Source organism: Myotis myotis, unplaced genomic scaffold (assembly GCF_014108235.1).
Source record: "Myotis myotis isolate mMyoMyo1 unplaced genomic scaffold, mMyoMyo1.p scaffold_m19_p_11, whole genome shotgun sequence".
Lineage (NCBI taxonomy): Eukaryota > Metazoa > Chordata > Mammalia > Chiroptera > Vespertilionidae > Myotis > Myotis myotis.
In genome coordinates this window covers 63,952,680-63,979,814 of record NW_023416315.1, presented here as the reverse complement: position 1 = coordinate 63,979,814, position 27,135 = coordinate 63,952,680, and the positions used below count along the sequence as shown (strand labels likewise).

At 41.0% G+C, this 27,135-nt stretch overlaps 1 protein-coding gene and 1 pseudogene across 1 annotated transcript in view; one reads left to right on the top strand and one right to left on the bottom strand.

The window, feature by feature from the left end:
• Positions 1–27,135, top strand: part of SND1 (staphylococcal nuclease and tudor domain containing 1) — a 456,936-nt gene that overhangs the window by 207,809 nt on the left and 221,992 nt on the right. The gene's annotated exons all lie outside the window — the stretch shown is intronic.
• LOC118666441 lies at positions 8,229–10,234 on the bottom strand (annotated as a pseudogene).

Here is a 27,135-nt window from a genome sequence, read left to right as displayed (position 1 = left end):
TGTATGAGTTCCCTATAAATTTTGGAGATTAGGCCCTTATCAGATATGACATTGGCAAATATGTTTTCCCACACAGTGGGTTTTCTCGTTGTTTTGTTGATGGTTTCTTTTGCTGTGCAGAAGCTTTTTATTTTGATGTAGTCCCATTTGTTCATTTTCTCTTTAGTTTCAAGTGCCCTAGGAGCTGTATCAGTGAAGAAATTCCATCGGCATATGTCTGAGATTTTGTTGCCTTTGGATTCTTCTAGAATTTTTATGGTTTCCTGTCGTACATTTAAGTCCTTTATCCATTTTGCGTTTATTTTTGTGTATGGTGTAAGTTGGTGGTCCGTTCACTTTTTTCGATGATTATCCTTGTAACTTTATAAACTGACACTACTGATTTTTAAATTTTTTGCTCTAAACAGTATCTATTTACTAGTTTATATTAAAGATGAGTATTTACACTATTACCTACACTCTTTATCCCCTAATTTTGTTATTTTATAGTGAATTTTATAATTTTCAGTTATTCTGCTTTTGATTAACTTTATAGCAAAAGTATTAGGAAATCGATGCTTACACTTTCCCCCCTCCTTTTAAAAATGTTATAGTTTTACTGTTGCCAGATTTATATTATTTATTGCCTCTCTCCACTGTCACTATAATTGACTTCCAAGTTTTACGTATAAATTGGTCCTGAAAATTTAAGCCACACCCACTCCAATAGCAGTTATAATTGTCTGAGTGTTACTGTTGGACCAAGAGGTATGGTAGAGTGATTAAACCTCTAGAAAAGGGTGCTGTGTTGTTAAACCCCCATAAAATGTTAATTCTCTTTGTGTGTGTGTCTCTCTCTGTATGTCTATCATTTTTCTTTTTGACTCTGAAAGCTTTTCTGGCTCTGGAAATTTTGTTTATTTGTTGTTTCTTGAAATTTTGTTAAAATATTTCTTGGTAGTGTTTATTTTTTTATACTCAATTGGCTTTTTTAAAAAAAATACACTGAAAATGTTTATTAGTTTGAAAAATCAAAGTAAAGCCATTTCAGAAGAAAACAGTGTTACATAATATGATTAGAAGACACATTTTCTGACAGATTGTATTTTTTTAAAAATATATTTTATTGATTTTTTTACAGAGAGGAAGGGAGAGGGATAGAGAGTCAGAAACATCGATCAGCCGCCTCCTGCACACCCCCTACTAGGGATATGCCCAAAACCAAGGTCGACACTCTATCCACTGAGCCAAACCGGTTAGGACTGACAGATTGTATTTTTACAGCCTCTATGCAGTCTCCACTTTCGGTACTTGGTTATCCGGGTTCTTTCTAGCAAGTTTTCCATTGATTATTCAGGAAGTTTTTCTGTATTTTAGTTGTAATTCCATTTTGTTCCTGGGAACCTATCTATGCAACATCCACATACTCCACCACATTACCCCCCCCCCCCCATAAAAACCTATACTTAATTTGCTTTTTAAATCTCAACACCCATGTCTTCAACTCAAGATTTATTTTCCCCCTTTTTTTGCTTGAGTTATTTTCTTTTTCTCGCTTTTGCCTCTGACTCCGAAAATTCTATCAATATATTGTATCTAATGCTTCATATCTCTAACTTTTCTCCCATTTGTTTTAAAGATCTCCTTTACATTTTTCTTCTACATTCAAGGAGGTGCCTTCAGCATTATTTTCCTGCTCACTTAGCCAGACAGCCGTGCTATTGACTCATTTTCATGCATTCCTGGTCTCTTTCGTCTCACTCACTCATTTACTTCATTCATTTATGAAGTAATTTATAGAATGTCTGGTATGTACTAAGCGCTGTGTTAGGCATTAGAAATATATTGGTAGTACTAAAAGTGAAATGATTTGTGCCCTCATGAAATTTATAGAGACTGTTCTCTTACTCTTGCTCATTCAAATTTTTTAAAAAATTTCAGCACTTATATTTAAAATTTTTCTTTTTTAAGTGTTCTGTTTTAATAGCATCCTGAACACAGTATTTTCTCTGATACCTCTGAGAATACTCTTTAAAAATAAAAAACACACCACCCTCTTCCATGGAATTATCTGTTTCCCCATGACCAATTGTTCTTTGTTTCTGTTGTTTCTTTTCATTCATACGTTCTCAAGTATTTTTGTGAAGGAAGGACCAGATTTGAGTTGGCAGCAGGAAATATCAAAGGCAGTCTCTTTATTCAGTCCTGAAAGTGTCTGGACCTGGAACACAGAGGAAGCAGGCAAATTGCAGACCTGACTAAAATTGTCACAGCACAGGGGGTTTCCCCAGCCAGTAGAGAGCTTTAGTGTATCTCACTGGGTTGGCATAGGATGTGGGGGGCAGGGGTAGGACCTGGCCAATTCTGTCTCAAAAGCTATTGCTCTGCTTTTCTTTTAGGATACAAACTCCATCTAAGGTCCTTCCCCAGATGAATCACCTACCCTCTGTTCTATAACATATATTGCTTTCAAGTATCTCATATAACCATCTCATATGACATTGGGAATTTGGGGAATCTCACTGGTATAAAGTTGAAATCATGTTGGTTTTAATTCCCAAATACACTACAGTATTGAAACAATAAGAGACTTAAAGGGAGAAGCTTTAGCAATAGCTAAAGAAAAATCTGAAAATGTGAAGTTGAGAAATCTATCACAGAAGCTTCCTTTAGTTTAATTCATGACTGCTTTAGTGGCTTCAAGAACCTTTGTGCTTTTTGCTCTATAGTTTTCTGCGGTTACGCTGACTAGCAACCTGCAAGTGCAGTAGAAAAAGCTGTGAAGACACTCCTCCTGTATTAAAACAGTGGATTAGTGGTGAAAGGCTACACCCTGGATCAGATTTTATGTTTTAATTAAAATGGTCTCTATTGGAAACAAAGCCCTCTACTACCTCATCTGGAAGGAGGAGGAAGCGTGAGAGCCCCAGGGGTAAAGGCTACTCTGCCAGTGGAGATTTAACTGAGCCAGGGTTAATTTTTCTGGTGCTTAGGCTAGAAAGTTCCATAGCATTTAAGTGGTCTATCCATGACCCGACTCTTTTTAAAGTCCTGTTTGTTTAGGGGGTTTTGTTGGTGTTTTTGTGAATGTCACCGATTCAGGAACACATAGAAAGAATGCAATTGCCCAGCCGGTGTGCTCAGTGGTTGAGCATTGACCTGTGAACCTGGAGGTCAGGGTTCGATTCCTAGTCAGGGCACATGCCTCGGTTTCAGGGTTGATCTCCAGTAGGGGGCATGCCCGAGGCAGCTAATCAATAATTCTCTCTAATCATTGATGTTTCTCTCCCTCCCTCTCCTTTAAATCAATAGAAACATATGCAATCAGAGAAATGTCTGTGCTGTACTTGCTGGTAGAGTATTTCTTGGCGTTTTGCTAAGGGTCAAAACCCTCTTAGCACCTCTGTGGGCATCATAGGGACCAGAGAGAGGCTGGCTAGCCCAGCTCTTCTGAATGGTATTCCTGATCAGTTGGTCAGATGATGTCCCCAAAGCCTACTCACTGTGGTGCTTTGTGTTTCTCGATAAAGGTCCTTGAGGTGCCCCTAAATCTCCCCCCAATCTCATACCATCTGCTTTCTGTCTTTCAGGATTTGTGCAAGCTTTCTGATATGCTGTTAACACACTTTCTTGTTTTTTAACACCATTAGGGCTTTTTATTCATGTCCATATCTTTCTTTTCTGTCATTTCGGTAGGACCTTGTAAAGGATGTCATGTGGACATAAATTCTCAGTCTGCCATTCTTACCTCCCTCGAGCGTTCTTTCTTTATTCCTTTGGATAGTGCAGTTGATGTGATAAGGAAAGGGGACGTTTGATGTAGTTATTAGTAAGCAAAAATTCTTTATCTTTTTTGTGCCATTTCTCAGCCCCTTTCTCTTTACAGTTCCTGTGGCCAGCACAGTACCAAGTGATAGAGGGAAATAATACTGGTGTTTTTATAGATTTTTCTGTTTCCCAGTAGTGATGCTCCTTGACAGGGATTTGCTCCAGTTCATACTGAGTGAATTTTAAAAAGAGTAATAAAAATTAGAGTAACATTTTTAAAAGCTTAGAAAATAGGGTAGAACTACCCATTATCTATTCATGCTAACATAATAGCTATTATTTGGAGGGTATTCTTTTTGAAGACTGGTTATTTTTTACGAATTTAGGAATGAGAACACTAACCACTTGGCATACGGTTGAGGTGAAGTCTAAGGCAAGCTATTCTTGGATGTTCAGATTCTGTGGATTTTTTCTAAGGTAGGATTTGGAGGTGAGCAGACCTGAGGTAAAACCTCAGCTCTACTCCTAAATAGCTGTGTAATCTTGGGCCTTTCTTTTTTCTTGTGTAAGAAATAACAATCTCAAGCTGTTGTGAAGATAAAATGTGCTATGCATCTTAAATGTTTAGCTTCAGTCACTAAGACAAATCAATCAAGTACTGAAATCAGCCTGGTCACCTTTGACCTATTTCAGATCCAGTGGTCACTTCTGTCCTTTCTCTTTGTCTTCTCCTCAACATCTTTAGTTACTTCTTTTTGCTCAAACCTTTTCCTTTTGTAAGAATTTTTCTTGAATATTTTTATATTCCAGTCTCTTCTTTTTCTTCTCACTATCCCCTGGCCAAATTCGTCCACTGATAATACTGCTCCCTCACAGAATGTTCTAAGTATTAGCTTAAATAAGATATAGGAAATGTCCAAAGGTTAATTAAAAAACAAAACAAAAATGCCCCATTGGATTATGGCTTAGTTTTTGTAGTAGTAGTTCATTTTTATTGTTTCATAGCAGGCACTTTGGTTTGGATTTATCTCTTTTCTCACTTTTAAAATTGTCATTATGGCTAAATTACATCCATTTTTCCACTAAATATTGAATGTATACTATGGTAACACAGTAGTGATTGGTAAGTACTTGCATAAAGGTAGAAGTAATAGATTTTCATGAGTAATTTGTAATGTTTCAAGAAGTTTAACACACATTTACCACTGAATAGGCACACAGTTTATCCCTCATTAAAAGCCACATATTGAATATCTTTCAAACGAAGAGGTATGTAGCAAGCAACCTACATGGATATACTTGCTGTAGTTGGTGATCTCTACCTCTCTACTTCCTGTCTGTATATCTGAAAAGGCAGAGCGCTACTCAAGTAAGAGTCTTAGGAAGTGCTCTTCTGTGCCCCCACCTTAAAGTCTTACTGAAATCATTCTCCATGGAACATAGAGAGCAACCCTTTTCGTTGTGAGGCCTTTGCGAATTTTTGTGCTATCAGTAAAAATGTGTTTACAACAAGTGGAACTTGGAGGGATTTAGGGACTATTTGGACCTTGGAGGTCAATATGTATGCAAGTATGCAGAGATGTTTAATAGCATGACTGTCGTAAAGGGTAGAGGAAACTTGGCACTGCCTTCCATCAGGTTTACAGTGTAGATTTTACCTGGAGCCGTAAGGCTTTCTGATACATCTGCTTACAGATCAACTGTGATTCACCAGGCTGTTGCCTTAATGTGAGCTTCCATTGTGTTAAAATTGTGATTTTACGTATCAGTTCAGTAGCAAGGGCAGCTATACTACAGTTCTTGTGTCATCCCTCCTCCTTCCAAAAAAAATAATCTTGACTTCGATTGCAAAGTCACCTTTTTTTTCCCTTTTTTAAGTGAAGAAACAACTATGTAAAGCATTTACTCTTGTCACCACTTTCTCAAAAACCTCCCTCTGAAACGGTTTCTTCTTGTGTCACTTACTACAGCCTGTGGCAGTGGAGAGAGATCTGACCATTGAGTGAGAGTTGACACAAAGGAAAGTGGAGAATAAGAAATAACAAAACCCTTGATCTTTTTAACTTGGCTCATTTGTTGCCTAAATTCGAGTGATAAATCACTGAGTGAAAAATATTACGGCTTCTAAATCTTATGAAAAATGTTGACGACCTGAAAACATATTTTTTTAAACTTAATTTTATAGGTGGAGACTCATGTCTAGTGTTTTCACCTGCAGAGGTTCTATACTTTGTTTATGCAGTGAAGATCTAAAGTAGCTGCCACATTCTAGACCTTAGCCACACTGACATTGGTCTTGGTCCAATTGCTAATGGATTCTGGGGAACAAAAACACGGCTTGCTATGTTCCTGTGGTGCCAGCTGGCTGGTCGTGGTCCATAAACTATAATGGGGCAGGTGGTGGAATTCTTCTTACTGGGCCCCTTTTTCCTTCTTGACCATATGAGAAACTTATCTTCAGTTTCCACCCCAAGAAACAACCTGTGCCAAAACAATTTTCTTCTGATTTATCTAGAATGATTGGGCTTGGTATAAGAACATGGAGTTATTCTTCCAGTTGATAGTGGCTCAGAATTTCTCAGAGTAGAATGGCAGCCTTCCAGAATCCAGAGCATTATTTTGAGCTCCTTCCTCTAAACAAAGCATTTGCATGAACTATTGAGTATGTGAACATGGCTCTCTCTGGGGCTACCCCGCCCCCATTTTGGTCTTTGCAGACCTCTCTGATACGTCTGGTTCTACTTTCACTGTCAGAGCAGATCATTCCAGATGCCATTATATAATTTTCTGCCTTGGGGTGTGTGTTTGTGTGGGTGGGTAGTTTTGTTTTGTTTTTAAGTGGTGTTTAATGTCAGGCTAATAATAAAATGGATACGTAGGCCTAGTTTTGTCATCATGGCCACAAGTTTGCTTGTTTGTCCTTTATTCCCCTGGGAGGCGGAGAACTCCCCCTCCCAAGTGGTGCCTACAGCTTGGAGGGGGCTCTTGTCATCACAGCTGCCTAGAAAATGCAGCATGGAACTCGCAGTTCTATTCTGAAGAGACAAAGATGAGGCATGTTCCCTCTGGTTGCTCCCACAATCGATTTCTTGTCTTCCTGCTACCTAAATACTGGTAGAACCAATAGGTATGAATTTGCTGATCCTGAACCAGTTCCAAAGTTTGGTTTATTCCCTACCTACAATTCTTAGGTTCTTAGTCTTTGGGGGAATGCCAGTTTCTTTGACACATTTATGGTTCTGGGGGCCTTAAGCTACATTAGGTCAATCTTGGGCCCTTAAATTCTGGAAAAGAAGAACGTGTTAGTTGAACTCTTCTGTGTGGGCAGTTTTTCACAAAACTATGTGATAAGACCCACCTAGGGCACTTTAAAAAAATGGTACCCTGTATTTAAAATGTAGGTATAGTGTTCGGTGTTTTAAAGTATTGATTTTCACCCCCGGAACTTCCGGTTTTATTAGCCTGGCATTGGTGTTTTGTTGTTTTTGTTTGTTTATTTTTTTAATATTTTTTATTGATTTTTTTACAGAGAGGAAGGGAGGGGGATAGAGAGTTAGAAACATCAGTGAGAGAGAAACATTGATTCAGCTGCCTCCTGCACACTCCCCACCATGGATGTGCCCACAACCAAGGTACATGCCCTTGACCGGAATCAAACCTGGGACCCTTCAGTCCGCAGGCCGACACTCTATCCGCTGAGCCAAACCGGTTAGGGCCTGGCATTGGTGTTTTGAGTAATAATAGGGTGATGGTTATTTCTAGCTCTGTCTCCAACTTATAGGGTGACCTGACAAGTCATTCACCCTCCTTTCCCTAAGGTCCTTATCTGGCCTTTTTGAAGGAGAAAGTAGCATGAACAGTACTGCTAATATTATGTTTCCTTAATGTATCGCTTAGTAATCTAAAATTTCTTTCAACCTGCTCTCAGGTTCTATCAGAGGGAACGTGTGTTTGGGGATGAATGGAGTAGCAGTGAAGCCAAAAGTTTCCCACTGGTTTTATTTTTTATTTTTTTTAACTTTAAACAAATTTTTATTACACAAAGGTCACGTAATTGGATATTTCTCTACTTTGTACAAAATTATTCTTACTCTCCACAGAACGGCTGCTTCTTCACTTCTCATCCGGTGATGGCAAGCACTAAAATCCTGATTTTAACAGAATAATAGTAAAAATGCCTCAGTGATTTACGTTGAAAGCAGTACATTGGTACATGGCTCTTGCACTTATCAGGATTGTACAAATGTATTTTTATTCAAAAATACAAAATACATCATCTGTAGGCATGGACAATGACAGCAGTAAACCATTGTATGTTGTCAACTGAAACCAGTAACTGCTGGTTAGAGTGATTTTCTTGAACATCAGCCAGCCTTTTCTTCAGTCACTTCCTTCAACTGACTTCTCCGAAGTTACAGGTGAGGAGATGCCCTGAGCTTCCTCTCAGTCCTCAGTGATGATGGTAAAGTGCTCTTCCAGGGCTAGAACCTGCCGCCTCCCATCCCTCCCCCCATGCCGCCCGTGCCGCCCGTGCCGCCCATGCCAGGGTCCTTCTCCTCTTTGGGAGTTTCTGTGACACAACTTCTGCTGTTGTTAACAGAGAGGCCACGCCAGCAGCATCCAGTAAAGCAGTCCTTACAACCTTAGTGGATCAATGATTCCTTTTTCCACCATACTCACAAAATCTCCAAGCATGGCGTCATAACCAATTTCTGAGGAACTTTGCAGAATTTTCTCAACTATTGACAATCCCTCAACACCTGCATTCTTAGCAATGGTCAGTGCAGGAATTTTTAGTGCTTTCTCAATAATTTCTATACCCATTTTTTGATCTTCATTAGTTGGAGTTAATGAGCCCAAGGCTGGAATGCTCTGAAGCAGGGCACAGCCCCCTCCCAGAACAATGGCTTCCTCCACAGCAGCTCTGGTGGCCTGGAGGGCATCTGTGACTCTGTCTTTCTTTTCATTCACTTCCACATCACTTGTCCCACCAACCTTCAGCACAGCTACCCATCGGAGAGTTTGGCCGGGCGTTCATTTAGTTTTTTCCTTTTCATATTCACTAGTTGTGGTATCTGTTAGCTCAATGATTTCTTGAATACGTTTTTCAATCCGAGCCTTGTCACCTTTTCCCTTCAAGAGCATGGCATCATCTTTGGTCACAATGACCTCTCCAACTTTTCCTAAGTCATGAGGCTGAACGTCTTCTAGATTGAGAGCCAATTCTTCTTCTCCAAACACAGCACCACCAGTAGCAATAGCCATGTCTTTAAGCTGGTTCTTCCTATTGTCCCCAAAACCTGGAGCTTTGACTGCTACAGCCTGAAGACCAACTTTTAGCCTATTCAAAACCAGTGTACCGAGAGCTTCTCCCTCAACATCTTCAGCAATTATGACCAGGGGCTTGTGGTGAGCATTGGCAATTTCAAGAGCAGGTGTGATGGACTGAACACTAGAAATTTTCTTTTCACTCAACAAAACGTATGCATCTTGGAATTCACATTTCTGACCTTTTGCTGTTTTAATAAAGTTTGGAGAAATATAACCTCGATCAAACTTCATGCCTTCAATAATTTCTACTTCATCATTTAGTGTTTTTCTATCCTTTACAGTGATGACGCCTTTCCTTCCAACCTTTTTCATTGCGTCAGAAATTATGTTGCCAGTTTCTTTGTCTCCATTTGCAGAAATTGTAGCAACCTGAGCTATTTCCTCAGGGGTTATCACAGGTTTAGACTGCTTCTATATATATATGTATTTTATTGATTTTTAAGAGAGAGGGATAGAGAGTTAGAAACATCGATGAGAGAGAAAAATCAGTCAGCTGCCTCCTGCACACCTCCTACTGGGGATGTGCCCGCAACCAAGGTACATGCCCTTGACCGGAATCGAACGTGGGACCTTTCAGTCCGCAGGCCGACGCTCTATCCACTGAGCCAAACCGGTCAGGGCTAGACTGCTTCTTAAGTTCAGAAATTACAGCATCGACAGCTAACATCACACCTGTCCTGATTTCCACTGGATTAGCACCTTTGCTGATCTTCTCAAACCCTTCCTTGGCAATGGAGCGTGCCAGCACAGTAGCCGTAGTGGTGCCATCCCCAGCCTCTTCATTTGTATTATTGGCAACATCCTGAACAAGTTTAGCGCCAATATTTTTATATTTATCTTTTCAGTCGATGGACTTTGCAACCGGCACACCATCTTTTGTTACTTTGGGACTTCCCCAGCTCTGTTCAGTAATCACTGTTCTTCCCTTTGGCCCCATAGTAACAGTTACAGCATCGGCTAAAAGGTCTACACCTTGAAGCATTAAGGCTCGAGCCTCTGCACCGAATTTGACATCTTTGGCATAAGCCCGAGTGAGATGAGGAGCCAGTGCCCTGGACACGGGCCTCACCTGGTGAAGGACTGTGTGTAATGGAAGCATTTCTGCGGGGCAGCGGCAGGGCGTGCTGGCGGCGAGGCAGGCCGTCGGCGGCGAGTGAGGGCCCCACTGGTTTTAAACTGTAGCTATAGGTTTTTCCTTTTGTGTAACCCTTCCTCCTCAAACTCTTGATCCTAAACATTAGGTTTACTTGGATGTCTGTAGATTTTCAAAGTCAGATTTTACCCAAACAGTAGTGATAACTACCAGTTGACTCATTGCCATTAGCCCCTGACATGACCTTGAGTTAAATTGTTTACCTGAGAGAACAATGGACAACGTTGGAGAGAGCTTTGAATTTAGACATCTAATATTCATTTTATTTCTAATTATCAAGTTTATAGATTTTGTCTGTTGGGTAACTGTTGTCTTATTGTTTTAAAGTGCCCTCCTTAAAAGGAACTCGTGGGCAGTAAAAGGTTTTAATGTCATTTGTTGTTGGGGTTGGTGCTGGTAATTAAACAAAACTGTCTTTTAAATACTCTTGGGGACCAAAGAAATTCAAGTATAATTTATTCATTTGTTAGACTCAATAAATGCCAGTTGTGGGGGGAGATTAAAGACTCAAGCCAATAGTTAAATATCTAAGAAGCCCTAGAGTTTATTGTGTTTTGATAGTTTATTGTGTGTACACTGATGCATCTGAAATTAATGTGTATTTTGATGCCTGGGGCCTAATCCAAACTGATATCCTCAAGTGATTTGTTGTTTTATGTTGATGCCCTTTTAAATATAACACCATTTATGACCCTGTTGGTTATTTTGTTGTTATTGTTTCCACATCTCTGCTTATAATCAGGGCTTACATTCAGCTTGCATACATGAGTATAACAAATTAACCTGTGCCATCATGTTAAATATTTTGAATATCACCCCTGATTATAATGCACAGGAATTTGAGTTATGTCACCTGCTCTTCAGGGCTTGTTTTCAGGGAGAGGTGCCAATCTTGTCCTTATAGTGAGTTGACAGAGAAGGAGCGTCAATAAGAAGTATTTCTATTTTGGTTTGCATTGTTTGAACTGGAACTGTTTTCTGCACATTGCCCTGCATTGAGAGGAGATGAACTTTGCCTGTTGAGAGGATGTGGGTGAGAATCATTGCCTGTAAGGGATTCTCTGTACCTGAGCATCTACTTGGCGGCATTTGCTTTTCCAACTAGCATACTGACTTAGGGTAGGACCTTAGAAAGTAAGTAGAAGTCCCTGGCAGCTGTATTTTTCCATTCAGAAACTCAGGAAAATCGGAGTGTATTGGTATGTTACAGCCTGGCATGCTTGGGCCGTTCCATGTTTTTCACCATGCTTTATCTTCAGAGCATTTGTTGAAGACTTTTGTTTTCCCCATGGATGGATTACGTTCGGCAGTAAGACACTACTCACACTACTGTGAATTAGAAGATAGTTCATTAGGGTTTTAGCGCTCACCTTCACCTCCTCCCCCTTATTCAGCCCTCACCATAGTGTACTTTCAATTTTAATAGCTGAGTAGTTTGTTTTTTGTGTGTGTGTGTTGTTGTTTTTTTCCGGAAAATGTACAGCACTTCTTTGTTTATGGCATCTCCAAAAACATGAGCTGAAGAATAAGTTCAGCTCATTCCTAAGAATCTGGCAGGGATAGTGGGACTTTAATCAGACTATGATTGTTCTAAAACTTTTCTAGATTAAACTTGCTACCCCCGCTTCCCTCCCTCCGGCCCAATTTAAAACAAAACAGAAAACCAGGGAAAATCTGATCATGGTGTCAGGACTCCCTGCTCCCTCTTATATCTTTAGGAAGTTATTCACCCTGATTCTGTTCCATGTGATTTTAGAATGATAATTTCCCATTATGACATAATTTATATGTTTCCCACCCTTTCCCCTTGTAATAACAAAATTGCTGATAGCCATATAACAGTGTTGTGGTTTTTTTTAAGTCAGGCAATTCATTTCTAAATTGGACCTTGTTTCTTTCTAATCAGCCTTGTAATGTATTACAGACATCATTCTCAGCATTAGCTACAGAAGTGATTTAATGCTGGGTTTTTAATGACTCCTTCATTAATCCTGGTATTCTGGGATTTAACACTCACTGGCCTTTGACCACTGGAAATGATGAAAACTTCGATTTCATGCATATTGGATAACACTGGACTGTTGCTGGAGCCATGAATTTTGCCTCTGCAGTGGCGTGTATGATTGAGTGCTGCGGGAGGATGGGTGCTCTCCCCAGCCATGCACCGCCGCCGAGGAGGTGAACGCGACGTCTTTATCAGTACAGGGTGACCTCCTAGGATAGCTGGATATGAAGTGGGGATTTGCGCTGACAGCTTCGTCCACTGGACAAATCTCTGGAATTGTGAAGTCAAGTTCAACCTTTTCAGCTATTTCCTAAAAGATACTTTCTTTGAGAACAAGTACCTTAATGTCTAAACTGTAAACATTTTTTCTTCTATAGAGTTGTGGACTTTTATAGTAGGAAGATACGTTCAAAACTATCTAGTCCACCTCCCTCATTTATAAACAAGGTGTCTTAGTCCAGGAGAAGTAACACAGCTAGGCCCATGTTAATGATAATGGACATCAACAAGAAGAATGATCACCAACGCATACAGTGCTTACTATGTGCCAGGCAGAACCTAAGAATAGCCTAGTTTCTTTCTCACACCGGTGTCGTGAGGTGACATGTATCGCACAGCAATACAGTGCTCCAGGCAGCTTCTCTCTACGTCCTGCTGTCGCTGACGGCAGAGATGACAGTGTCACTTGCCTTCCTTATTCTTAGTGGAAGCATTTTCAATGTTCTTTCGAAGAGAGGGGCTAGCTTATTTACTGTAGAGTCTTGTGGCAGGGTAATAATAACATGAAAAAAATGCCAGGTTCTCCCCTCACTCCATCCCCTCAAAAAAAAAAAAAAAAAAAAAATAGCCGAAACCGGTTTGGCTCAGTGGATGGAGCGTTGGCCTGCGGACTGAGAGGTCTCGGGTTTGATTCCGGTCGGGGGCATGTGCCTGGGTTGCGGGCATATCCCCAGTGGGGGATGTGCAGGAGGCAGCTGATCGATGTTTCTCTCTCATCCATGTTTCTAGCTCTCTATCTCTCTCCCTTCCTCTCTGTGAAAAATCAATAAAATATATTTAAAAAAAAAATATTGCTCAGGAGAAAGGAAGTCTTCTACTTTGAGTCTTCGCAGAGGCCCTTGTGTTACAAGTGCTTCCTCGCTTAATTTATTTTGAACATATCAATTAGCCTGACTCAACAATCCTCAGGGCAATATGAAGGTTACGTGGCAGAATCATTTCAAGCAGCCAATTTTTTTTACACAAACATATAACAATTATTCTGGTGAGTGTGGACCTCCCCCCACCCCCCAGACACACACGCACTGCAGTGCTAAGTGTCATAGGAAGTGGCCTTTTAAAGCTCACCTTAAAGAGAGCCACAAACCTTTTCTGCAAAGGACCTAGGTAGGAAATATTTCCGTTTTGAAAGCCATATGGTCTGTGTTGCAAGCATTCAGTTCTGCCTTTGCAATGCTAAAGCATGCACAGATAATATGCAAACAACTGGGTGTGGCTGTGCTCCAATAAAACTTTAATTACAAAACAGGCAATGAGTTTGCAGACTTATGGGACTTACGCTGTGGAGATATGAATAAATACTTATAGGACAAATGATAAAACCAGGCACCAGCGGCTGTGCCCGCGGCCCAGGAGAGGGACAAGCCACCTGCCCCACGGTCCCTGGGAGAAAGACAAGCCGCCCACCCCGTTGTCCCCTGCGGCTGCGGCCAGCCCGGGCAAAGCCGGCCCAAGTCCTGAGTGCCTGCAGCTGGCCAGTGGGAGGGAAGCCCAGGGCCCGGGCTGTTTTGAAAATGGATCCTTGTTATTTAAGGGAAGAATTTCTGATGGCAGTGTCATACACAGATTTCAAAAGAGCTATGTCTGAAAATGTCATGATGGAGAAGACAGAACTGCCTCAAAAGGTGGCTCTAGTGATGCACATTGTGATGGAGTACATTTGTACAGAGAAAAATATTTCTGAAATGTAGTGCTTTAAACAGTACATCTAGATGAATAAATGTAATAAATATTTAATGATTTCACAAATATCCAAAATGTTATTTACCCAAGATAAACAAGAAATTCTCTCTACTTATATTTTTATAGGGGATGTAGAATCGTTTTATATGCAAATATATTTTCTTATAATATTTTCCCTTGACCTCTACCAAAAGCTCAGTTTATGAGGAAACGGCTGACTTTGGAAATTGTTTTCAATATAACATCCGACTCTGCCCTTCCTTCTAATGGAACTGTCTCTATACTGGTCACTGATGGTAGAACAATTCACTTCTTTACGTGCTGCCACAGGTAGCCATCCATCCCTCTATTGATTGTGCTCTTCTGGTTATTTGAGCCGATGAGCGTGTTTTTGTTTTTCTAGATGTCTTACTCTTTTACTAGAGGCCCGGTGCACAAAATTTGTGTGTGGGTGGGGCGGTGAGGGGGTGGCAGGGTCCCTCAGCCTGGCCTGCACCCTCTCTAATCTGGGACTCCTCGGGGGATGTCCGACTGCCTCTCTCAATCTGGGACCTCTGGTTCCTAACCACTCGCCTGCCTGCCTGATCACCCCTAACCCCTCTGCCTGCCTGATGATTGCCTCTAACCACCTCTGCCTGCCTGATTGCCCCTAATCACTTCTGCCTGCCTGCCTGATCGCCCCTAACTGCTCCCCTGCTGGCCTGATTGCCCCTAACTGCCTCTGCCTCAACCCACACCTGGGACCCAGGATTCCCTCCTCTGTCCGGTCACAGGCACCCGGGCCCTGGGCTTCCCTCCCACTGGCCAGCTGCAGGCACTCAGGACTTGGGCCGGCTTTGCCCGGGCTGGCCGCAGCCGCAGGGGACAACGGGGTGGGCGGCTTGTCTTTCTCCCAGGGACCGTGGGGCAGGTGGCTTGTCCCTCTCCTGGGCCGCGGGCACAGCCGCTGGTGCCTGGGACTGTGGGGACCTGGGGCATGTGGATTGTCCCTCTCCCGGGCCACAGGAGCAGGCGCAGCCGCTGGCACCCGGTACCGTGGGGCGGGCGGCTTGCCTGGCTGGTCCCCATTTCTCTCTCGTGGACTCCTTTGTGCCTGGCTGGTCCCCATTTCTCTCTCGGGAGCTCATTTGTGTCTGGCTGGTCCCCAATGTTGAGTGTCTGAGCTGTTAGGGCATGATAGCGTGAGGGCGTGATGACCATGTGCATATTGGCTCTTTATTATATAGGATTTTTTGTTGGTTAATTCTCACCCGAGGATATTTTTCCATTGATTTTTAGGGAGAGTGGAAGAGAGAGGGAAAGACAGAGAGAAACATGGATGTGAGAGAAACACATCGATTGGTTGCCTTCTGCATAAGCCCTGACCAGGGCCCAGGCCCCGGAGGAGCCTGTAACCAGGATTCATGCCCTTGACTGGAATGGAACCGGGGACCCTTTTGTCTGCAGGTGGACGCTCTATCCGCTGAGCCAAACTGGCTAGGGCTGAGTCTTACTTTTTGTTTAATGCTACCTATATCTTGCTACCTAAAACTGTAAAACAGCAGTTTTTCCTGTTAGAATTTTATGACTTACTACTTGTTTAATTTCCTGATTTCTTTCTTTTCCCTTTCTCCTTTTTATCATTTTCACCAGATCAGCACTGACATGCCTTTTCTTTGTATTAACCCTGTTGAAATTTTCAACCTGATCTAGTTTAAGAAGGCACTACTCTGCACTGTACTTGCTTGTCTCCTAGAGACAGTTTTTCTTTATGTTAGGCATGCCCCTTTTCAGATGCATCTGGAATAACAGCTGTATTCCAACGTTTGAATAAAATGAGTCAGAAAAGCTTCTCATCGTAAAGCACCTGGACTCTTCAGCAAGATGGGGAACTTGGGGGTAAAGCCCTGAAAGGGTCCATCACCAGCAGGATGGGAAGACTAAATTTTATGGGGTGGTGGTAGACCACATGAATGAGGATGTGACTGAACTGGTGTTATAAGAGTACCACTTGTATCTGTTAAATGGAAGGGATTAGATAATTTGTCATTATGCTAATTCTAGGTAACAGATGGTGGTGAGTTCTGCAGCAGCACCATTCACCCAGGGGGAAATTAGCTTGCACCCAGCCCAGCAGTCAGGCAGGAATTCCATTGAGAGATAAACACTACTGGTGCTTACATTAGTGTGTCCCTCTGAGAAAACCCACACATATGCTGGGTTTCTTGAATTTCTCTATAGTTTACATATTCTTGGCCACGGCCCTCTCTAAGATATCAGACCTCTTTGCTCCTAGCTTTAAAGAATTTGAAGTGGTTTCTCTCCATTTGGTTAATTTAGGAAGATGAAGATTGGATGTAGGTTAGGTAATGTGGCTCAAAAAGCATTACTGTTTATTCTTAACAGGAAAGATGCTGTACAGATATAAAAAATATTGTTGCTTGTCAGTCTTTAGAAATGAACTTTAGAGCTGAAATGAGGAGTGGGAAATCAGATGTCCTTTTTTAAGTGCCATACCTTGCCTTCACTATAATATCTATATTTTAAAAAATGAGTAAAGGGCACTCCTGCTATAGACTATGGGGAACTGGAGAAAGAAGATGCAAATCTGTTCCAGGTTGGAGTGCAGTATTCTTGGTCTTTGGGGGAGAAAGATATTCCTGGGCTCACTGATACACTGTGCCTCCTTGTCATCTGGGGCCCAAAAGAGCTAGCAGAGTCCGCAGACTTTTCAACCTCTCTAAAGAAGATGATGTGTGGCCCTAGCCGGTTTGGCTCACTGGATAGAGCGTCGGGCTGGGAGCCGAAGGGTCCCAGGTTCGATTCCGGTCAAGGGCATGTACCTTGGTTGCTGGCACATCCCCAGTAGGAGGTGTGCAGGAGGCAGCTGATCGATGCTTCTCTCTCATAGGTGTTTCTAACTCTCTATCCCTCTCCCTTCCTCTCTGTAAAATATCAATAAATATATTTAAAAAAAAAAGAAGATGATGTCTGCCAATATGTTGTGAGAAAGCCTCTAAACAAATACGGAAGAAACCTAGGACGAAAGCACCCAAGATCCAGTGTCTTGTTACTCCACCTGTCGTGCAACACGAAGGCCAGGGTATTGCTCTGAAGAAACAACATACTAAGAAAAATAATGAAGACACCACAGAATATGCTAAGCTTTTGGCTAAGAGAAGGAAGGAGGCCAGAGAAAAACGCCAGGGACAGATTACCAAGAGACAAAGACTGTCCTCTCTGAAAACATCTACCTCTATGTCTGAGCCCAGTCAAAAATGAGATTTTGTAAAAGTAACCAAATAAAGGAGAACAAACGTAAAAAAAAAAAGATATAATTAAGTTCTTTGGCTTTACATTCTCTAAGGGTCAGTCTTGATTCTGCTATATTTTTCTCTGTAAAAGATTTCCTTTTGGTATTTTGTTAATTCATAGCTTCACCTATTATCTGTATCCTGCTGATTATCGACTCTTTATTTCTTTTTGCATATCCCTACTCCTAACTTACTACATACCTGCTTTCCATTTCCTTTTGTATGTCCTACTCTCATTTCAAAGCCAACGTGTTTAACATGAATGCTGATTTAAAAAATGGTTTTCAAACTCAAGTTGCCCAGAATCACCTGTGTAACTTATTAAAAAGCTTCCCAGACAGTGTGGTGGGCCCAACTTTTGTAAGACTCACTAAATTACAATCTTCTCTCAAGTGATTCTATTCTTTGTCATATCAGTCTGTGATGTAGTGAGCTTAAAGAGAAGCCAAGATTCTAGACTAGGTTCGTTGTGAAGAATTGTCCAGGTTGACTGGGCAGATATCAGAATTGATCACTGCTCATACAGGGTATACTCCAGATGTGCTGTAAATAAGCAAGACCATTGAGTTTTAAGGGGTCCATAACGTCTTTCATGATGTAGTACAATCATTTTGTACCAGGAAGCTTAAAAGTTGGGGGCAAACTAGCCATAGCTTTAGTTCACACCAGGAGCTGAAATAATTGAGGATGTTTGATCCTGCCGTGGCGACCCTTGAGGTGTTGGGAGAAAGCAGTCTAGTTGGCTAGGTGTTGGGGGTTAGTTATTTGTTAAAGAATTCCCTTATTTATTCTTTCCTACCACTTATGCCATCGCTCTACTCCATGCGCTCAGCAATTCAGATCTAAATTAATTCAGGAGCCTTCTAGATGTGCCTTTTGTAACTGCAGTTTTCCCATCTCCATTTCTCCCTGCATAATGCTGCTGGACTAATTTTCCATAAATGCTGTTTTCATGCTGTTATTTCACCACCACAACAGCTATTTTAGATTTTCACAACCATCTTCAATCAAGTCTCCTACTCTATTCTCTCTCTCCTCACTCTCAGCAGACATTCTCACGTCCTACTTTATGGAGAAAATATGGGCTTATCAGGAAAATGCCTTTAACTTTTTCTCTGAGCCCAAACTTGTCTCTCTCCTGCTTGCATTATCTCCTGCTTTCCCATCTCTGTGGAAGATTTCAGCCTCTTTCTTTCCAAACTACTTTTTCTTATACATATGCGAGTTAAAAGAAATTGTAATGGTCTCCATTTGCTATTCATTCCTTTCTCATCTGGTTTTGACCCTTCCACATGGTTGAAACTGAGCTTACCTAGAAGACCAATGCTTCCCGCAAAGGCACTTTTCAATCCTTAAGTGGACTTGATCTGTCTGCAGTATTTAAAATTTATCACAGTCTTTTTTGAGAAATTTTTTTCTCCTTTCTTTTCAGTAAAGCATATTTGACTGGATTTCTTTCTACAACTCTGATAATTTCTCCTCATTCAGCTCTTGATTGCTTCTTAAATATTTATGCTTCCTAGGCTTCTGTTCTGGTCCCTCTTCCCCCTGTTCAATCTCCATGAGTGATTTATCCCATTTATCCCCTTTATCTCCATGATCATATTTATCCCATTGCTTCAATTTTCATGTAGATGTTGCTTTTCCCAAATCTGTGTCTCTAGGCCAGTTCTTCCTACCAGGATCCCCACCAATATATTCAACTCCTGACTGTACATCGCTTCTTAGGTACCAAAACTCGATATGGCTAAAACTGAGCTTACTCTGTGATCCCATTTTGATTGATGGTACCACCATTTACTTAGTCTTTTATCCTACAAGTTGAAGTGTCATCTTTACCTCCTGTCTCACTCTCCAACCTGATTATCTACTGGTAATGTTGGTGGGGAAAATGGCACCAGTTGTTACCTGTGATTGAACCTTCGTTCAGCAACCTCAGTACTTGAGTTCTGGCTAAGAAATAATTCAGAGCCAATAATTCAAACACAAGCAAAAGTCTATTTAGAAAGTCACAGAGATAGGAGAAGTGAGCAGTGGAAGAAGGAGCTCAGGGAACAAGTTACAGAGGCAAAGGAAGGACCCTTGGAGCTTAGGAGAAAGAAAGAGGCAGGGAAAACGCTCCTGGGGAAAGGAGGTGAGGAAAGGTGTGAGTGTGTTGGAGAGAAAGAGAGCCACACTGGGTCCTTATGTCATAGAAGGGGAAAGGGGCTCTTCTCACCCGGTTGCTCATGGGAGATGGGATCTTGGAGTGCCGCTGGAATAAGGTTTTCAGAGGGCCTGAGGATGCAATATAGTAGAAAGCTTTATTTTTGTGGAGTTACACTCCTGGGTTTCCAAAATCCCATTTCCCTTAGTCCAGTCATTGAAGTGTAGCTGGCGTTTCAGTAGAGCTAAAATCAGAGCCAGTGTCCAGTTTCCTTTCCAAGTTGGAGCCAGGTGCAGCCCAGCATCAGGCCAGCTTAGCTTGTGTTCCCCACTGCAGTCCAGTATTCCCTTGCGTGTGGGGTCCCCATGGTCATGGGCCACATGGGGGGAATGTATGGGAAGCAAGAGAACACGCCTGAGCAACAAGAGTCCCAGGAGAGTTAACTTCTTTGGTTAGGGGATTATGTATTTCCAGATATTCATAATTTGGAATTATGTGTCAGCAAAGCCGTGGAGGCCATTTACCCGATGTACTCTTCCATACATGACCCTATACTGTATACTTTATGAATCAATAAAAAATTTACAATTTTTAATTATAAACCTGTGTTTTCTATCAAAATTACTTCTTGCGTGAATTTTGGGACACCCTTTAGGACAGGAGCAAAGGAAAGGCCATACATTATAGGCATGTCATTTGGGCAGCTTCACCAGGAAACTGCAATTTCACATTCCCAGGGGAGGGAAGGGATCCAACAAAGGGCAGATAGGCACATGCTCACTAAAGTTGGGGTGACTAGAGAAGGTACTTGCCTGTCAATCACACCTTGGGACAGAGATGGTTGGCCAGAATGGGCATGGCCACTACAAAAGCTTAAATATTTTTTGTTGTTGTTGTTAATGCTCACGCAAAATTCAAATCTTGTGTGAATTTTGGGACACCTTTTATTATTAAATAACTAACTAATTACAATAGTATCACTTAGTCTTGAGGGGTTTTATCTGGAGGTCTCAGAGGAGGATTTCAATGGAATATTAATTAGCTTTACAGATGTGTCCTGTGGTCTCCACTGATTGGTCAGTGCCAGGGCAGTGAGTCATTAGTCAGTGCAGCTGGTTCTGAAGTCATCCATGCTGTCCCTTGTCTGGTTTTGCTGCTTTCTGGGCCTGGAGCTGAAACACAACTGAGGCCTGGATGTATTTACTGTGGGTCAGAACCTCATTGTCTTGGGGTTAATGCTTAAGGGCTATTGTATGCCCCCCTTGTTTGTTTCCCGCTAAGGTGGTCTAACCCGCATGACTAGCAACATGCCAGTGGAGAGTCTGAACTGCATAACCAGTGATATAAAAAGTCAGGGGGTCAAAACTGCATGACCAGTGATATGTTAGCAGAAGAAAGGTGACCCTGCAAGTGAGGTCCTTGTTTTCCAAGTTTTGCCTATTGCTAGGTACCTGGGGCTTTCAGCCCTGGTGACTTTCTGTACCTGACCTATTGTCCTTGCTCTCCTCATTTCTGTCTGGAATGAATCCAGCTTTTCTTCTTACTGCCTGGTTTATGCTGTCAGTCTCCTTATTGACCTTCTAATTCTCGTCTTATTCTCTTCCGATCCATTTCACTTTCTGAAACACAAATCTGATTGTTATTCTCCTGCTTAAGACTCTTCATTAATCATCCCACAGCCTTTAGGATTAATACAAACTCATGTTCTGGCCCTATCCTACCTTTCTATGTTTATATTTAACATTCCCTGGCTCTCATCCATCATTTCTGTTAAAAAAAAACAACTTAACCTCACTACTGTTGAAGTCAGACTGCTCTCTCTGCCTGGAACACACATTTTCACCTAGTAGCTTCTACTCATCCTGCAGCAGTTCCTGTGTCAGGGAAGCTTTACCTTAGGTGCCCTGCAAGAAGGGGATCCTAATGGACATCTGTGTATGTGCTTCCTCAGCACCCCGTGCTTACTTACTAATAATATTCACAGCACGAGGTCCACATCTCGTTTTTTAAATCCCCAGTGCATAATACAGTTTTTGCCATGTAGAGGGTCTTTGAGTTAACACATACTGAAATACCTTCCATGACTTCCCATGGGTTTATTTCTAGACTTGCTTGAGTTAGACTTGAAATGTGGATGTACTATGTGGAGCCATTTAGAACTTCAGCTTTGTCTGGGGCCCTAAAGGTTCTTCAGTTTCCTCCCTTTGTTATGATATCAGAAAAGTAGGACTTAAAAGGTAAATGTGTCTTAAGTGTCATCTAATTCAAGCCGGAATTAAAACCAAGGTCTCATGATTGCAAATCTAAATGAAACCCAGCTTCATATATCTATTCTCCAAATTGCACCCTTTCTTCAGGCCACATGAACATAACATTTTTATTTTACTTTCCTACCCTGGTTTTTGTTTTGTTGTCTGTCCAGCTTATTTGGGGTGGGGTGGGATGGGGTGTGTGGCTTACATTGTAGTGGTGGCAAATAGATAAAGAAACAAAGGACATGTAGAAATAGATAGATGGTCAAAGTGCTATAGAGAATATAAAGGTCAGGAAGGGCAGAGGAGGTATTCTAGGGTTGGGGGGAGGGAAATTTTCAGTAAGATAGTCAGGGAGACTTCAGTGGTAAAAGGTGAAGGATCAAGTGGTAGGAAGGCAAAGGGAATACCAGTGGCAAAGGCCTATTGGTGCAAGTGTGGCTGGATAGAAAGAATGCGTTGCGGCTGGAGCGGAGGGAGCAAAGGTGGGGTGGGGGTGGTGAGAGACGAGGTCAGCAAGATAGGGAGGGGCCAGCAAGCTATAGAAGTTCGTGTGAGTCATAACAAGTATATGGCTTTTACTTTGAGGGAGACAGAAGCCATTGCAGAGTTTTGAGCAGAGGAATGATGGCTGAGGATTATTCTGGCTGAGATTGAGAATGGACTTTACAGTCTTTGTTGTTTTTCTTCTTAGTAAGTTCAAATTCTATTGAATTTTTTAAAACTTTATTTTAAAGTAATTATAAATTCAAAGAAGTTACAAGGGTAGTACAGATAGGTTCACCCCATGCACCCTCCCTCCAGTTCCCCCAATGGTTATATTTTACAATTAGAGTGCAGTATCTAAACCAGGAATTTGGCATTGATATAAATGTGAAGGTGTGTGAATAGGTCTGTGCCATTTTATCCCATGTGTGGGTTCCTGTAACTATCAGCACAATGAAGATAGAAAACTATTCAGTCATCATGAAGATCTCCCTTGTGTCTTTCCCCTCCCATCATCCTTAACAACTAGTAATCTGTTTTCTATCTCTATAATTTTGTAATTACAAGAATATTATATAAATGGAACCATGCAGTGTGCGAACCTTAGAGGAATTCCCTTGAGATCCATCTAAGGTGTTGTGTGTATTATTTGTTTTTCCAGTCGGTATGTGAAGGCTGGGGGCAGGCTGTCTTGGTGGAAGGATGCCCTTTATAACTTGAGATCTGAGTTCTATTCCAGGTCAGTCACTAACTAGTTTTTAATGTCTCTGAAGCTCAGATTAGGCATTTGTAAGATGAAGGAATTGGAATAGAACAGTAAGATTCTTTCAGATATAAACTCTGATTATAATGAATGAAGTTTTTCTGATTTGGCCTGTCTGTAGTAACGAAGTCCACCTCTTTTGTGAATATTTACTGTGTAGTCATCTTTTATAGTCTCATAAGGACTACCCAAGAAGCATCTCATAACTGTTTTATTGACCTATTGCTACCACCTGTACTTCTTAAGAATGAGCTATAAGCTTAATAGGCCAAAATATTACTTGGCAAACTGTAAATGTGAAGGTGGATCTGATTTTTCACTATTTTAAGTGATAAGACACATACAGAAGTAAACTTGCTAATTTACATAATCTAGTGAACCACAATATAAGAAATGTAGTAAATTCCTGTTAAATGTCAATTCTACTTAATTAGTTCTTTAAACACATTTGTACTAATAAGATAAGTCAGTTTCTTGTCACTGAATAAAATACTTAACCAAAGTAGAAGGAATTAGCCAGTGAAGAATCAAAAAATTTGCACATTAATAGTTTTCCTTGGTAGAAAATGTCCTATATATCCTTTATTTGCTCATCCCTCCAGCCTCTTTTTTTTATACTCCAGAGCATTTGGGTAATACATTATATCTTAAAGAAATAGTGGACATTAAAGAGCTGAAGAGAATAAATACTTTCTCATAAATTTTTCAAGTAGCCTGGCCTCCCACCCTTTGCCACCATTATGTGTGTGCACAGAGGGGATAGGGCGCCTATAGTCCCTAGAGGAAGGATTGGATGAAATGTAACTGCTGCCACAGTGCTCCGCAAACCACACCAGAAATGTGTATAAACCTTAGGGTATGTTTAACACTTACTGAAATGATACATAATCTAGATGGCCTCAAACATTATCATCTAGTGCTGTATAAAGTTATGTACAGAAGGATAAAGATATATTGAATATGCCTGACTGTTGATCAGTATATGCTGGCTCATTTTAAAAATTAGAATATATGTGAGGTGGAACATATTTTGTAGTGCATTTAGATCTACCCCCTCATTTTACAGATTCAGAAACTGTTACCAGCTTAGTGCCTTTACACGAGTTGAAACAACTAGAGAGCTGGGGCAAGAACCCAGATCCTCTGCCCGAATGACTGCTCTGTGCCATGAGTTCTTTATGAGATGAGCTCATAACTGCTCTCTGTGGCCACAAAGGGCTGGAACAAGTGGGGAACATTAACTGGCTTTCACCTTTGAAGAATAAATATAAATGCTTTGTTGTAACTTCTCTCTTTTGTTGGATGAAGGAGAATTGATCAACATTTATTCTTAAGATTTCTGTTTTATCATATTCATCTGTTTTATTGTATTGTTCTCTTACTCATTTTTTATAATTTAGATTATTTCCCCTCTATTAAAATGTTGGTATGAGATAATGTCTTAATATTAGACTGTTCTTTTTTTTAAAACCACACTGTCTTTTTTTATTTTATTTTAAGAAAATTGGTTACCTCTTATGTGCATTTTGGAAAGCAAACACCAAACAAAATAAACTAAACTAAAATTTTATTTTATATTTCTGTACCTTAAGATATGGAATAGTTATAACTGGTAAGCAGTTTACTGCCTTTGGTTTGTTTTTTCCAGTAATGAGTATACTGTAGTTGGGCATCATTTATGCTTAGAAACTCAAATGACATAACTAGGAAAATCTCTTTTACTACTAATAAACCTGCTTCACACTTACCTTTTCATTCATTTTTATAAGCACCTGTAATTGATCCCTATACCTGAATATAGTAGGATCTTTGTAAAAACATAAATACATGTTTTCTTGACTTTAAGATAATTCACCCTTTATATATATACCACACTTTAGTATGATCATGGAGATTCCTAAACTGGCTCTTACTCTTAACCCAGTGGCAAAATCCTCAAAGCCATTCCTACTTCACTGTTCATCTTCTGCACTTCTGCTTCCACTTAGCAAGATGGCCGAAACTATTGGGTTACAGGTTGGTTATGGGACCTCATTGAGCACCAGGTGTTTAGACAGAGATCACACTGTAATAATTCCTCACTCGGTTAGTAGTGAGGTGATAGGGCAAGAAAAGAATTTTCCCCACTTATTCTATTCCAAGTTCCTAAGCAAAAGGTTAAAGATTAAGTGCTTTCCTACCATCTGCCGTGGACCCTGTGCTATTTGGGTAATACAATGGTACTCTGGAAAGAGAACACTCTGTATGGCCTTTGCTGGACCTGTATACTTCTGGAAGCTTTACTGTGGCATCCACCTCTCACCCTAGGCCTGGGCTCCCAGGTTTCCTGGTTTAAAGGAAACTGTGACCTCTGTAACCCATGTTTAGGGACTTTAAGAATACAGCCTCATAAATCTTTAAGATGTTTTGAACATAAACAAGCCTGATTGTCCTAAAGAGGAAAATAGATTGGGAAGTTATGAGAGAACTGATCTAAGGACAGAGTATCAGACTTGGAAAATAGATGGGGACCAGGGCAGCTCCAAAGGGCCAAGAAGCAGGAAGCAGGATCATTGTCTTTACCAGGCACAGCCTAAGGACCCCATCACCTGCATGAGCCCTGCCTCAGGGAGACACCACTGCACATGAATTCTGACTGCCGCCCTCCTTTGCTTCCCTCTGAGAGCAGGAGCATCTAATTGGCAGAGCCACTGTCAGTGTGTCTGCACTGACTGTCAGGGATAGGGGCGAGGATGAGCATCTGATGATTTTCAGCATCCACGGTGTAGATGAGAAATATCCAACAATGTGAAATTACCCAGGTAGAAAGGGGGGTGGCAATTGTCTCTTACAGTCACTGTAAAACATGTGAATATTTGGCTTTCAAACACATGTAAAGACCACATGATGTACAAAAGTAAGGAATGACTGCAGTCAGTGACTCTCCTAGGTCAGTAATTTATTGAGGCGTTGGGGATGATGGTCAGGGAAAGAGCCCCCTACTGACTACAGCTTCAGTGCATTCCTTCCACTATTCCTGAGGGAGGGATGTGTGAGGATGTTCTCACTTCATACCAGAATCCATGCTCTTTACACTGCTCTTTTGTAAATTGTTGATTTCTCAAAGGAACAAAGAAAACATACTTTATGTCTACAATCGAAGTATCCATCTTATATAAAAACTGCTGTTTGAAATTTTAACCCTGCTATTTTGGCTTCTGTAAATGCTTGCTTGCTTAAATATTAAGGAAAATAAGACTACTCCCATTCCAGAGAGGCCGTAAACTATGCCCCAGACGGAGTTGTCAGTGCTGGCTCTAGGCCAGGCCTTGGAATATGGTCTCATGGCCCCTTCCCAGCAGGCAGCCTTCCTTCTCAGAAGGTCCGGAAGTCTCATTCCAAATTTGGGAGACAAAAGACTGGAAAAATTATAAATAATGAGGGTTGCCTCCATGTTGGGGGGCCCAGAAATTGAAAGACATATTTTTCTCTGGGCCTGTTCATAATCATAATTAAAATGTAACTCTTTCTCTAAGCGTGGCTTGGTTTTTCTCTGGTCTTCTGTAACACAGTGAGGATTTCCACCTTGTATTAGAATATAGAGAGAAAAAGCAGTCAGACTTTTTCAAATCATTTCTTCCCCCTCTCCCAGAATAAGTCCTCTGAATCTGCAGAAGGCAAGCAAATTATTATAATTAAATGTTTAATATATATTTTATCTAGCATTATTAGTATTAGAGTGATCAAATTTATAATATGATATGGACAGATTATTTTTAATGAGCTGATAAATTTTTAATGTATTAACGGCATCTTGGATGATTCATGTGCAGAATGTATTCCTATTTTATAGACTCTTAAAAGGACAGTAGCATAATAACAAAAAATAGGATGAGAATCAGAGGATCTGAGATGCCCATTGTGATGGTGTTAGTCTCTGTGTTTCTTTAGATGGCTCATGTAAAAACTTTCTCTCTGTCATCATTTTTATATGGAAAGTTTTGGATTATTTCATCTC